Source organism: Myripristis murdjan, chromosome 24 (assembly GCF_902150065.1).
Source record: "Myripristis murdjan chromosome 24, fMyrMur1.1, whole genome shotgun sequence".
Classification (NCBI taxonomy): Eukaryota; Metazoa; Chordata; class Actinopteri; order Holocentriformes; family Holocentridae; genus Myripristis; species Myripristis murdjan.
Genome location: NC_044003.1, coordinates 22,497,882 through 22,511,559, shown reverse-complemented (window position 1 = coordinate 22,511,559; position 13,678 = coordinate 22,497,882).

Here is a 13,678-nt window from a genome sequence, read left to right as displayed (position 1 = left end):
AGATATAGAGATATATACACATATGTAGATAAAGATATAAAGACAAGTTCATCATGTAGAGCCTAGAGGGAGACAAAGAAGAGATTATAAGTGAGGATTCCTGGCCAAAAAAATTTAAAAAATAAAATAAATAAAATCTCAGGTGGTAACAGTTTATTGGGGTGTACATCCAAAAGTGTCTCCTTTGTAATCCTCAAGGAATTTCATGCTTCATAATCTTCATAACCATATTAGTGAGGTTTCGTGGGCTACTTTGCTAATCCTAATGTACCTGAGAGCACATTATGTCTGGATATTTTTTTTAATTCTGTGCTTGTTCAGGTAGGTTGCTAATGCAGAAATTCAAATCTTGATGTATCTATTACCAGCGTGGGCCCAAACTACATGTTAAGAGCCAAACCAAATCAAGCAACAAGTAGTTGATACTTTGACCTGTGTGCTTGAGATACTTGCCCCTGGCTGGGCAAACACAATGAGGGGTCTGTCTGATGCAACTGGAGAGTGCCTCGGATTGGAGGCTGTGGAGAGGAGTGTGGCATTTAAAAACTTGTCAGGACAGCCTCTTAAAAGATTAATTCATTCAGTCATTCATTTGTTCTGGCTTTACACAGAGCTCAGAAATCAGCTGAGGATTGCTCATCTACAGCAATGTCAAGTGAACAAAAGCCATGAAAAAACAGGGCACATATGAATAAAATCACATCCATAGTGTGTATACATATGTGCAGTAAATACATAGATGAGCATCCGTAATCCATTAATATACATCCATAAATGCATACATACACCCACACATACACACATACATAAGCTAGATTCATAAAAAATGCAGTATAAGAGATGACATTTAAAAGTACAGACTATTTGAAACAGAAGTTGAAGTAGGATTTCTTTTAAATGGTCCAAAGGAAACTACTTATAGTGAGCAAATATGATCCAGGCGTTGAGTGCACAATGGCTAAAAGCAAATTTTTCCAAGTCGTGTTTTGTCACAGGGGACTTCAAGCACAAGCCCGTCACTAAAATGGTGTAGATAATGCAAATCTGAAGATGAATATCATTTGCACTTTTTGGCCTTTATCATAATGCAACAGTCACCAGTTCAGACATAAAAAAAGACATATGTTATCCTATAATCAATGCTTTGAACAGGTGTCAGATAGGGTCAAACCAGGTGGTCACTTTGTTTATACACCTGGTCTCCGTCGAGCCCTACGGGAAACATTTGGTACAACATGTAGGACTATCAGACAAATTGGTGCATGCTTTTGGCTGTAGGCAATTATTGCACTCAGGAAACCTGGATGTAGCAACTCTGAGTGAAATGAATCCAATTGTTTTTGTAACCTCTGCATATGAGGTAGTCTATGAGGTCTACAGATTGGACAGAGTATACCTGTCTGCTGAAAGATTGATTGAATTCTGTGTTTTTTGGCGTTACAAAACTACAAAGGGAACATCAATCTAGTCTGAGGGCATTTTCCTCATTCTTGTTATACATCTGTCTCCCTTTACTACTTTCCTTATACACTCTGTATTTTATGTTTCTTTCAAAAAGCACTTCCTTGTCACCAATGCACCTATGTACTTCCCTTCTCCATCTGCTCTCATTAGAAGGGGTTAAGGATCACACACAAAGCACGAGAAAGATTATGATGATAGTGCTGTAGCCTCCCCCCCTTTTGTCTCTGTCCACATTCCTCAAAACTTGAAAGGAGCCGACAATTACCTTTGTGTCTGAAGAGTTTTGACATCCACCTTGAAGAGCAGGTCCGCTTCACAGCCCAAAGGGAACAGCGGCAGCCCTGAACATGGAACAGGTTAGTATTTTGCTGCAATTGCTGTCCACCTCGTTACAAAGGGGCTGCCGGCAAACCAGGAGGCCCCATCTCCTGGGCAAACACCGCAGTGAGTTGCATTCATGAGCAAAAAATTTGGGAAAGTTGTACTTTATGTATAGGCCAACCTTTGTACAAGTGCACATTCTTTCTATGTCCGCACCTAAAGCCTGGCCAAGTTATGGACAGCTAGTCAGGATTCAGTCCAAATATTAATACAGGTTGGGGTGCTGGGGTGGGAATGGGGGTAGGGGGGTATTTAGATAGGCTGTACATCAAAGCATATTAGATTGAGAGTGACATGTGAGTCTGGAAATTGCTAATAGCCTTCCCTAGCTGAATCCATCCAACCTCCTGCCAATGTCAGAATCCAGCTGAATTTGCTCTCCAAGATGTTCTTCTGAGGTGAAAGCCAGCAGTCAGTTGTAGCTCCATTGGTAGCCGTTTCCGATGCTTTGGTAGCGTAGCATCAAAGTCATGGGGCACACATATATTCCGCAGGATTAGAGTAGCGTAAAAGGACAGCCCCAGCCCATTCACTGTTGGCACGGCCGCCACAGCCTCGGCACAAGTGAGTTTTTAATGCATTCCATTTAACTTTAATTACTCCAATCTCTGCGAGGGCACACAGGAAGAAAAGGCCCGGGCGTTTGTGCCGAGCAGATTACCCCACTGCCCTGCCAAGTCCGCGGCGCGCTGCATCCTAAGATAGAATTCAAATTCAAATGTGGGCTAAAGAAAGTGCAGCTGTCACCCCTCTGGCCTGCGAAGCCCCAACCGGATCAAAGATGAGCTGTCCTCCTCCCCTGCCCGTGTAAAAATGAGCTGTCCTGGCCGTGCCAGTGTCTCGTCCCCCTGGGGCACCTAATCCTCCTCTCCTGACTCCACACTGACAGTCTGAATAAAGGCATTAAACCCCGCAAAATAATTACCAATTAAAACGGATGGAGAAGTCATCAGGTACTGACTGGGGGGAGGGAGGGAGGCAGAGGCGGCAGAGAAGATTGGTGCTGTGGTGGGTTTCTCTCCTCCCTGCCAAGAACAACCTGTATTTTCTCCTTTATGGGTTATGGTTTTGCAGTTCTGGATGAGTGAGTGACCTTACAAGGTGGTATCAGACCAGGAACAGACTCCTGGAAGCTTCTAGGATATACAAGAAAGTTTCTGTGTGGCCCCCCAACTGTATGGCAGCCAGAAATCGGGGCAGAAGTTTTCTAAGCCACAGGAATTAAGAACAGTTGTTCTATCTAGTACTATTCCCTCTGGACTGCTGTAGCAGAGTCCTGAAATGTTGTGAAATGGTACAGATCATTGTGTGTGTGTGTGTGTGTGTGTCGGGCAATTGTGTGTGTGTGTGTGTGTGCATGAGAGAGGGAGAGAGACAGAGAACACATACACACACAATGCATAGGTGCACAGGTGTGTGTTGGCATGTGTGCAGGTGCACTTTAGTGTGTTTCTAAATGACAGTATAGGCGTGCTTGGATCTGATCGCAAACTCCATGTACCTGTGTGACATGATCTTTAAATGTGTGCGCGTGTTTGGTTTGTATTTTCTGGCCACTGTGTGTATGTGTCTGAGTGTGTGTGTGTGTGTGTGTGTGTGTGTGTGCGTGTGTGTACCTGCAAGAGTGTGTTATGGGGGCGTTTGCAGACTAGCGTGCCATGAGGCCCGGGGCACTAATCCACCAGCGCCACACTGCCGAATCCAGGTAAAGTGATCCTAAAGCCTTCTTACCCCTCTCCCTCCTCTGTTCTCCTTGCTCCCCTTTGAGCTCTGTCTATTAGCAGTGGTGGAGATCAGACTGGTGAATATCCACTCAAAAGACCAGTCTGGACCAGGACCCACATTTTGACAACTTAATCTCCTCTTTGACGGCAGGGAAAAAAGACCGAATTGCCATGTGACAAAGGGGTTCTGACTTGACCATATTCTTTTGAAATTCCTTCCTCTGGGTGAGTGGTGGAGAGGAGACAACCTAAACTCCTACACTGTGTACACTGGCACAAACATCTGGAGCTTCTCTAAGACCATTAAGTCTTTAGTTTTGATTATCGCCCACCGCATTTCCCTTTTTTTTTTTTTTTTTTTTTTTTTTTTTTTTTGGATTTTACATAATGCTCTCAATGGATACTTGTTTCTGATTGGCTGGAGGGTGTGTCTTAAAACCATGTGGTGCAGCTCATGTTGAATCAATTTTTACAAAGTTTGATCTGTATAACAACTACCTTTGTGTGAAGTTAGCCTATTGGTATTGGTATAACATCAACCTCAACAGCGAGCTAGACAAGTTTTTTTTTTTTTTTTTTTTCCAATGTGTCACAATAAATCCATTTTGGCAAATCCATGATGTCAACAATGGCATGGCTCAAGATGAATAATGTTAATGTTACGGTAGGCCAATTTGTAGCTAAGCCAGTTGCTAGGCTGCGGGCAATTAATATTTGTTGATCCGTATTTCCGTTGCTAGGCTCTTTGACTTGTAGGAAAATAGTGTGGGCAGATTGTTTTTTTTTGTTTGTTTGTTTTTTCAGAGCATATTGGTCCCTAAATCAATCATCTCTCCACAATATTCAGTAAACCTTTAAACGCACCCTTCGAGGTGGGCTATCCTTTATGTAAACCTTGCAGACAACCAAACCTATGGTCTGAAAGTGGAAATAACTTACGGATCAAAATAATCCTTTAGCAATTAAATATATATTCTGGACAAATGGGCACTTAATTGTCAATGTGTAATGTCGGATATAATATAACTCCTTCTTGTTTCTGTTGTATTTCACCTTTTGCGGACATTTCCACATAGACAAGTTTCAGAGTTACTTCTCTGTTGACCAACAAGGGCACTGATACGGTAAGGCCGTAATGTCTGACCATAGCTAATGAGAAACCAAGAAACCTATATGGACAGTTTGTAAATATAAAACCTAAAAGCCTAAAGGGTTGACATGTAAGACCTAAGGGTCCCTGAAAGTCTGCATTTGTGACCTTTGCAACTTTATGGACCGTTCCATTTTGCCGTGGTCGTCAGGAATGTCTTGCTCTGCTGCACAGATAACGTCACAGGCTCCTCATTGTCCGGTTATCTCAGCCCCAAGGTCAGGGGGCCAGGCCAGTTCTATGTTTGTCTCACTGTATAAATTAGGTTGCTCAACTTGCACTGGGCAGCAGTCTACTTTTGAGACCCTCTCGCTTTTTACACTGCTCTGTGTGCATGCGATAATGAAAACCATACTCTCCAAATCTGAGCCTGGTCTGTTCTGTAGGGTTAGGCAAGGTTCTGTTGCGCAAAATTTCTCCACAATCAACAAATGAAAACCTAACAACTGAATATGGCAAAGGTGGTATTTGAGAAATATTTTTCTCTTTACTGGAGCACCCAATGAGTGTCATTTGTGTGGAGATACAAAAGTGGGCACAAGATGAAATTCTGATGCCCATTTTCATAGCTCATCTTGACATGCACAGGCCATGTTTGGCAAAGTGACTGACACCTTGTAAATCAAGCTCAAATTTGCATGTGTGTTTATAACCGTGCATTCAGTTGCACCCTATTGAACAAGTTCGCCCTGGCCTATGTCCTTATAGCCTCATACTAGCTGTGGTATTCCATTGATGTTGATCACTTTTGTCCTGAGGGACAGTTTGAATTGCTGATATGACTTGTCTTTTGGTTTCTGTGCCTGTGCCAGAATTACCCTGGGCTAAGAACACAGGGCGTGTACACTGCCATGGACGTTACAGTGTGTACGATGCATGCATGTGTATGTGTAAGTGTGAGAAAGGGAGACAGTATGTGCGTGCCTGTTTTGCAGAGTACATAATTAAAGCTTGACTCCCAGCCAAATATACATTGCCTGTACCTATATATGCAGTACATTCCCATGCAGAACCATACAGAGCGTAGCATTTACTGCATTCAACTCCAGCAGGAAGTTAACGACGTTAAATGTGTGGCTATTTTCATCTCCCTCTCTCTCTCTCTCTCTCTCTCTCTCTCGCTCTCTCTCTCTCTCTCTCTCTCTCTCTCTCTCTCTCTCTCTCTCTCTAATTCATGGTGCACTGGAAACAAATAGTGTTTTTTTTGTTGTTGTTGCTGTTTTATTACTGGTTACTCTTTTAGCACAGAGATGGCAAATGAATGTCCACTCTGTGTCTTCAATGAAATTGTTGCATGTGCATTTTTTTTTTAATGAAAGCTGCTGTCTTATACATTTTTAACATCTTAATTGGTCTTTTGTGGTAAGTTTGGGGGAGGTTATAGTGTGGGAACGTTTAATCTAGGCCCTGTGTTCTCTTTCACACTGCTAAATCTTTCTGCTTGGGCAGGCCAAGTTGGTCATTTGGTTAATCATTCAGTGGTGTGTCTGTTTCTGCGAGACACAGAGAGGGAGAGAGACAGAGTTGTCCAGTATTCTGGCTAGTAAGTGTTTTTTTTTTTTTTCTTTCTAATTTTAAAGAAAAAGTTCATTCAAGGAACATTAGAAGTAAAAGTCTCTCTCTCTCTCTCTCTCTCTCTCTCTCTCTCTCTCTCTCTCCTGATCTGTATGCTGATTTACAAGCCGAGCTTTTCCATTGAAATGCCAAGCCAGTTTGAAGATGCTACTTTTTTCTGTTTATTGTAAAATGGAGCCCCAGGCGTTACATGGCTAAAACCGTGATTCCCTTGAGATGACTGTACTATAACGAACCAAAATCCCTTGCCAATCCCTTTTCCAACCTCCAGTTAACTGTTGTGGGACTGTAAACATAAGTAGAAACCAGCCTTAGTAAGGACAAAACCAAGGCAAATCTGCACAGTTCCAGGTACTCAATGGATGTCCTTTGTTGTTAAAACCCAGCCCATTAAACAATCAAGTCTGAGGGCTTATACTGGAAATATGCGTATTTATACCAGAAATCTAAATTTACATCTGTACAAAGATGATTGTGGTTGCAGGGTTAGCAAAATCGGCCATATTTTGTGGTTGCAGCCAAAGTGTGCAATTGATTAGGTGAATCAAGCAATTTTGTGGGTTTCTTTGGCTCAATCAAAGTTATAAACTTATGTAAACATATACACATATATCATGTTTTAAGTTGCTTTAGAAATGAGGTCACTGAAAGAGTTGATAAATACCGTGATCTTTTCCCTGAGTTGACAGTTTGAACAATAGGGTCATATGTCATATTTAGAGAAACTGGTAGAGTCACTTTGGTGTTATCGGCAAGCTGAAATGTGTGTGTGGAGTGCTATTTCATAGCGTAGTCTGGATAGATATGTACTAAAGGGCTGAGTATGCACACGTGAGAAAGTAAGAAAAAAAAATCTCTGTAATCACACATAGTTTGAGCTGAACTGAACTGAACTTCCTGGGAGCTTAAAGGAAAAATCCACCCCAAAACACTTCACTCCTTAAAAAAAAACAGCTATTGCGTACATATCTCGCATTCCTGCATCTGTTTTTCTGTTTGGTGGTGTATTTTTTAATCCTGTGGATAAGTTGCCAAACACAGACGGAGTTGCATCACTTCCTGCACCGCTAACAACAGAGTTTAATAGGAGAAAAATGTCCAACAATTTCAACACTTAACTGAATGGAAGAAAAATTGCTTTTTCTTTAGACTCACCGTTTCCACTAACCAGTAATCACATAGGATGAATAGGAGGAGTTACCAGCGTTTCGACTGATAGCCTCAATACTCCATGAAGGAATGCTACCATGGGCGGTGAGGCTCAGGGGGTTGAGCAGTTTTCTAGTAATCAGAGGGTTCCTGGTTCAGCCCCCCCGGCTTCTCTAGAGTTGACGTGCTGTTGAACAAGACACCTTGCCGCTAACCGCTCCTGATGAGCAGCTTGGCCCCTTGCATGGCAGCCTTTGTCATCACTGTGTGAATGTGAGGCATGCACTGTCAAGTGCTTTGAGTGGTGGGTAGACTAGAAAAATGCAATTGAAATGCAGTCCATTTACCAGTGCCACACTGTTGCATTTCAAGTAAAGCATGCAATTCTCATTTTTTTTCTTGACTGGAAAACTCTTGGCGTTACTATAGCTATTTCTATCACTATTGTAATTGCTCTCTCCACCTACACCATCAAACAAACACTTTCATGCAACTGCCTTATTGTATATCACCAATCTGTGCTATTCATGGGTGGAAATCACAGGGATGTTAAGCACTAAATCCACTACAGGGCAGCTCAGAGTCAAAAGTTTGTAACAACAAGAAACATGGTGTTGGTAGAAGAGGTCGTAATAATGGACCAGCGACAAAGACGTAAAGGCAGAGGTAGCATTGTGCACGGCGGTGGTCTGTGCGCTCAGTCAATGTCACGACATGAGGATGGAAATATTTTCTGTAAGAATACCAATGACAGAAATTTCTTCTTTGTGTCTCGCTCATGGGCCAGTCTCTCTTGAACTACTGGCCACACTGCCCTCGCGATTTCCGGTGGTGCTGCTCCGTTTCGTTCATATCCTGAAGCTTTCTGAAGTCGTGCACAAATACGGATGAAATTAACGCAGAGTACGGACATAAGTCTCTGTCCGTTTTCATATTAGTATTTAACGTTGACTATAAATGAGCCTATACTCAGGCAAGCTGGCAAGTGCATCACCCTATAAAGGCTTGCCCATCCCTTTAAGTTGCATTGGTACTTCAGCAGTAGGTGAAATGTGTGGGTCAATGCTGTAATGCAGAATCAAAAGTTGATGGGCTCACTAATAAATAAACACCGTTGACCTATGACAAACTGACAAATTGTGCCACTTGTGCAGTGCTTGCAATTAACTATTCCTTTTGCTTGTGGTATGTAGACATGGCAACTATACAACAGCTTTAACATGCCAGCTACTGGGGCAGTCATTAGCACGCCATTGTTTCAAACTCTCATCAGGTAAATTCACCCTGCACTTGTGTGAGCCATTATAGAAAAAGCAAAAGACTTCAAATTCAAATATGCTACTTAAGAAAACAACATTCAATATGTCTGAGTGTCTTTGATAGAAAGATGAGAAACTTTGTGACATGCTAAGGTTGAAGGACAATTTGATTCTGTAAGGAGGGCAAGGATTTCTCTTCATTTAGAGGAAAAAGAGAAAGAGAAGGCCTTCAGGCCTCGTCAACCATCTTCATTAGAACCCCCACTTTAGTCTTAATGCATTTCTAGTCATTAGCCAGGTCACAATATGTCAGCCATTCAATGGGAGGGAAGGGAGAGAGAAAAAAATCTATGTGGATATATGCCAGGGCACAATCCTCTTCAAAAGAATATACACATTGTTCAAATAATTGCCCTGTGAAGGACAAACAAGCAGCATGTAAGGCATCCTTATTCAGGTGCAATCTCTGGCAGGGACTTTCAGGCCTTGCTTCCTCTGCCATTGTTGTGGAAGGCCACAGTGTCTCTCTGCAAGAGTGGGAATTAAAGACACAGTGATTTGCCAAACAACAGAGGGAGAGAGCTTGTGTGGATTTAAATTGATTACACTCTTTAGCTGCTGCCACAGTCAGCTTCTACAGATCTGCACTGCAATGACAATTTACTTAATCATACTATTAAACGAATTAATGTAAATATTAAAATGTTGAAAATAGTGTGATTGTTTTATTATCATCATCATTATTATTATTATGTCTTGAGATGGTTGGTGGGTGCTAAAGCTTGACCATGAGATATTTGTTTCCATAGACAAAAGTATTGGCATGCAGCTTGATAGTTAGATGGAAACAGAAGGCTCTTATTCTGTCCTCCAACCTTTATTTTGTTTTGTTTTGTTTTGTTTTATTTATTTATTTGTTTATTTTTCTTTGCCCATTTTGGAAAAGAAAATGTCAATGCCCAACATAACAAAAAAAAAATCTTTGATTTTTCTGCTAATTTAATGTTGAAACCTGCTACAAATGCTTTTTGTGAAGTAAGAAGTTAAGAAGTTAGTTATGGCCTCGAACTTTAGATACCTTGGTTTGCTAAGTGCCAAAAAATAAGCTGCTTAGATGAATGAGCATCATTTTAGAAGCCTGAACACAAGTCTGCTGGCAACTTAAAATTAATAATCTCTTTAACTGCACCGGAAAAAAAACAGATACTCATGAAGTAAACAATATTATTTTTGAAAGAGCTGAAATAAACAATGGCCATTTTCAGTGCACATGAAATAAACGATATTTAGTATATTTTCAGTGGCTTGTTAGCTACTCAGTACACCAGCTGTGACGCGAGCAGTGTTTTTACCAGCTGTGACGCCTGCCCTGAACGTAATACCATGAATTCAACAGAATATTAGAAGTCATCTTTAGCCTAGATGCAATACACCAAGTGCTCATTTCAAGTGTGAACCACTTCTAAAGGTTGATTTTTTTATGTTTTTTTTTTTTTTTTTTCACTGAAATAAGGGCACTTGTGTTGTTTAGGTACAGGGGTGCAGCGGTGAGGTTGAGATGTATTTGCATGATTGGGGCGAGTAAATATATGTTAACTTTGGAGTGACAGTTTGGGCTCTTAACCATATAGTGTTTTTTGCTGCTTTACCGAAACAGTCTTTCCAGCTGTTAGCGAGCCAGAAACCCGAAAAAGAGCGTTGATAATGAACCCCCAGCAAACATGTGTTGTTGTCCATCCTTCAAAACAAATTTTCAGCTTTGAGTTGCCACTCGAAATCATGCTGTTTGCTGTTTATTTCTACCTCACTCATGTTGGAGAATAGTGCTCATTCGTGTGACAGGGACGTGTTTATGGGTCAAACTTGGAGGATCTGTCACACTCATATGGAGTAGTAAATATCACTATGGGTACCACTTTAAAATAATGTGGCAACACACCAGTTTTGTGACTGTTACAGTCAAAATATATAATCATATCAACTTACATACTTCAGTAACAAAAAAAAAAAAAAAACAAAAAAAAAATCACTTAGGTAAATCCTGGTATATGCATGTACTGCCCCTGCTTGTGTGACTTTTAGTATACAAGCCGGTGAATGAGTGCACAGTGTATTTCCATTCCACAGGGCTCTGCATGGCCTAAAGTGTAGACACCATGATTTCCCCAGGCAATGCAAAAAGTGGTGTGCAGTGCACAAATAAGCAAACCTACGGAGTTTAAGTCACATTGAGCTGCTCTGAGAACCTAACAAAGTGCTGCTTCATGGATCATTTATATACCAAATTTATGATTTGTTAAGGATCCTTAGAAACGTTCTACCAGGTATGCGCCTTTGCCTATATCCAAAACATTGAGGCTTCCATATTATTCAATTTTCATAATTTTGCCTTCAAATACACCATAGCTCAGGATAAGAAAAATGTTCATGACGTTTTGTAAAATGTAGATTATTGAAAAGCTGAGCTGTGTTAGTGAAATTGAGTGAATTTGACTAAGTGTTCACAGGCAGAGCAGACACGGTACTGGACCCTGTTTGGCAAACAGCACCAGCTCCTCATATGAAAATGAGGTAAACCCACTGAGTGGAGGCTTTCCAGTGGGTGTCTCACATCAAACACGATAAACTGGCCTGATGTGGAGAGTTTCAGTAGTTCCTCGCCAGTCAAGGCCAAGTCTAGATGTGATGCTTTGTCTGGACTTACCTGTAAAAAAGAGTGTTTTGTTTTGTTTTGTTTTGTTTTTAAATGCAACAGCTTTGAAATTAACCATTCAAACAAAATCAAATTTTGATAGTGTCTTCATTAAACATCTTTGATCATATATGCATAGGTATAAAGGAAAGCAGGAGTCTCCACAGCCATTAAAACAAATTTTGGCATGATGTTGTCTCCATACAAGGAGGAACAGCAAATATCAGAGGTGTGCTTTAAGTGACAGTTATCCCTACAGCAACATACACCATAATATGTTTTAACCCTGAGAATTTAGGTCACACATGAAGTTTTTAACCACCAAGGTCCATGAAAAAGGCATGTAATCCACCCAGGAGGTGTTTTTGTGTCTTGTACTTTCTGGAAGAACCATGCCTGTATATTAAAAAAAAAAAAAAAAAAAAAAAAAAAACATTCAGAAAGTCAGAAAATGTCCCTATTCACTGGTCAGCCCTCAGAGGGACAGAATGTGGAGATAAGAAGAATTGACCGAGGTGTGTAGCACAAGGCATTATGGTTATTTGACTGTTTACGATTCTGAAACCCTGAAACACGGAAGTCCGACCCAAATTTACAATTTACATTTACAAAAAAAAATCCCCCACTTTTTTTTTTTATTGTAAAATCACAAAAATTAAAGGTGCTGTGAGGTTACAAACCCATAGGTTTACAATGTACTTTAATGTCTGTCAATACTGACCCCATAAAAGTTGACATAAGATATAGTACACCTGCAATTTTGATAATTAAGCTTGAACATTTGATATCTAGGCTTATTTGGTATTCCCAGTATGTGGCTTCTCTTCTTATCTGTCAACATGCATATTACTTTACATCAGACTAATTAAAAAGAAGCGAGGGACTTGTGTGTAAGTACAATAGAGGCTGATATAAAAGGCAGAAGCAAAAGAGATTACAGTTGATGACCCTTGTTTTACTTCTTTTGCATGGAGTTTCACATATTGACAGTAGCCCCCAAAAGAAATTGCATTAGCTCTGACTGCACTGAAAGTGAACACGTCCACCTCTGACATGATGGCCAATGAGAAACTGGTGCTGGAGAGGCCAGCTTGGGCCAAGAGGGCCATGCCACCTCAACCTCTTGAGGGTTATTTGAAAGTCGAGAAATGGGTTGTAAAGCAGTAACAAAAAAATAAGATAAACCATAAAAAACTGGAGAAAAAAAAGCTTCCTTATGTTAGAAATCCTTTTCCGACTGAGGAAAAATCACTGCATTGGATCTTTAAATAAAACACCTTTCGATAACTTAACAGCAGCGAGAGAGGGAGGGTGACTATGCAGATGTAAGGTTTAATACACACACTTTCCCGGCCAAAAGCGGGAAGGGAAGGGTAGAAAAGGACACATTTTTGGCAGCCCTTCATCAAAAGCAGAAAACAGTGGCCACGAGGGGAGAAGTAAACAGATTAGAAAAGCTATTGACATTTCCCTGTAGCAAGGAGGGGGTGTCGAATGGTGGCTAGGAGGCTAAGGTGTACTTGCAACCAGTCCCACTTCTCATGTTTTATGTATCTGTGATCACAACTGATCGTGAGAGAAATTAATCAATAACAATGCCGCCGGGATGTGTGGGTGACACATGCCACAGCCCACCCCCAACGCCACCTCATGCCGCCCCCTCCTCCCTCAACACCCCTCGCCACCCTCTTCTATTCTCTACCCTCCTTCATTCTCCTCACCCCATCCATTTTGATTCGGGGGCCTGTTGTTCGCCCACGTCTAGGTGAGGGATTTTTACATCCCCGGCGTGCTTGGAGGAACTCCATATGGCCGGGATCAAAGGTGTTGCTGGGTGCACGGTTCTGCTTGGTTGCCAGCCACCGCCGTTAATTAGAAAACAAGATCAGAGGCGGTATTAAAATCCAATTAAGCCCGTATGAACAGATTGCCAAGTGATGTTCACTAATGCATTACTGAGCACCATGCAAATTTTAGTGGCAGCATTTGGCTTTATGTATGTGTTTGTGTGAGTAAGAGAGTGTGTGTGTGTGTGTGTGTGTGTGTATTCCAGAGTGTATTTGAGCGTGTGTGTGTGTGTGTGTGTGTGTGTGTGTGTGTGTGTGTATGTGTGTGTGTTTGCGCACGTGTCACTGGCTGGCTATCCAGGGCTCTGTGACATTGCCTGATCTTTTCCTTCATACACAGACTAATCGCATATAAACAATCAGCTAAAGCTTTGCAAAGCAGCAACACCTTTCCACACAATAAGATTGGATGATATTGCTTCTCACAATTAAAGCAT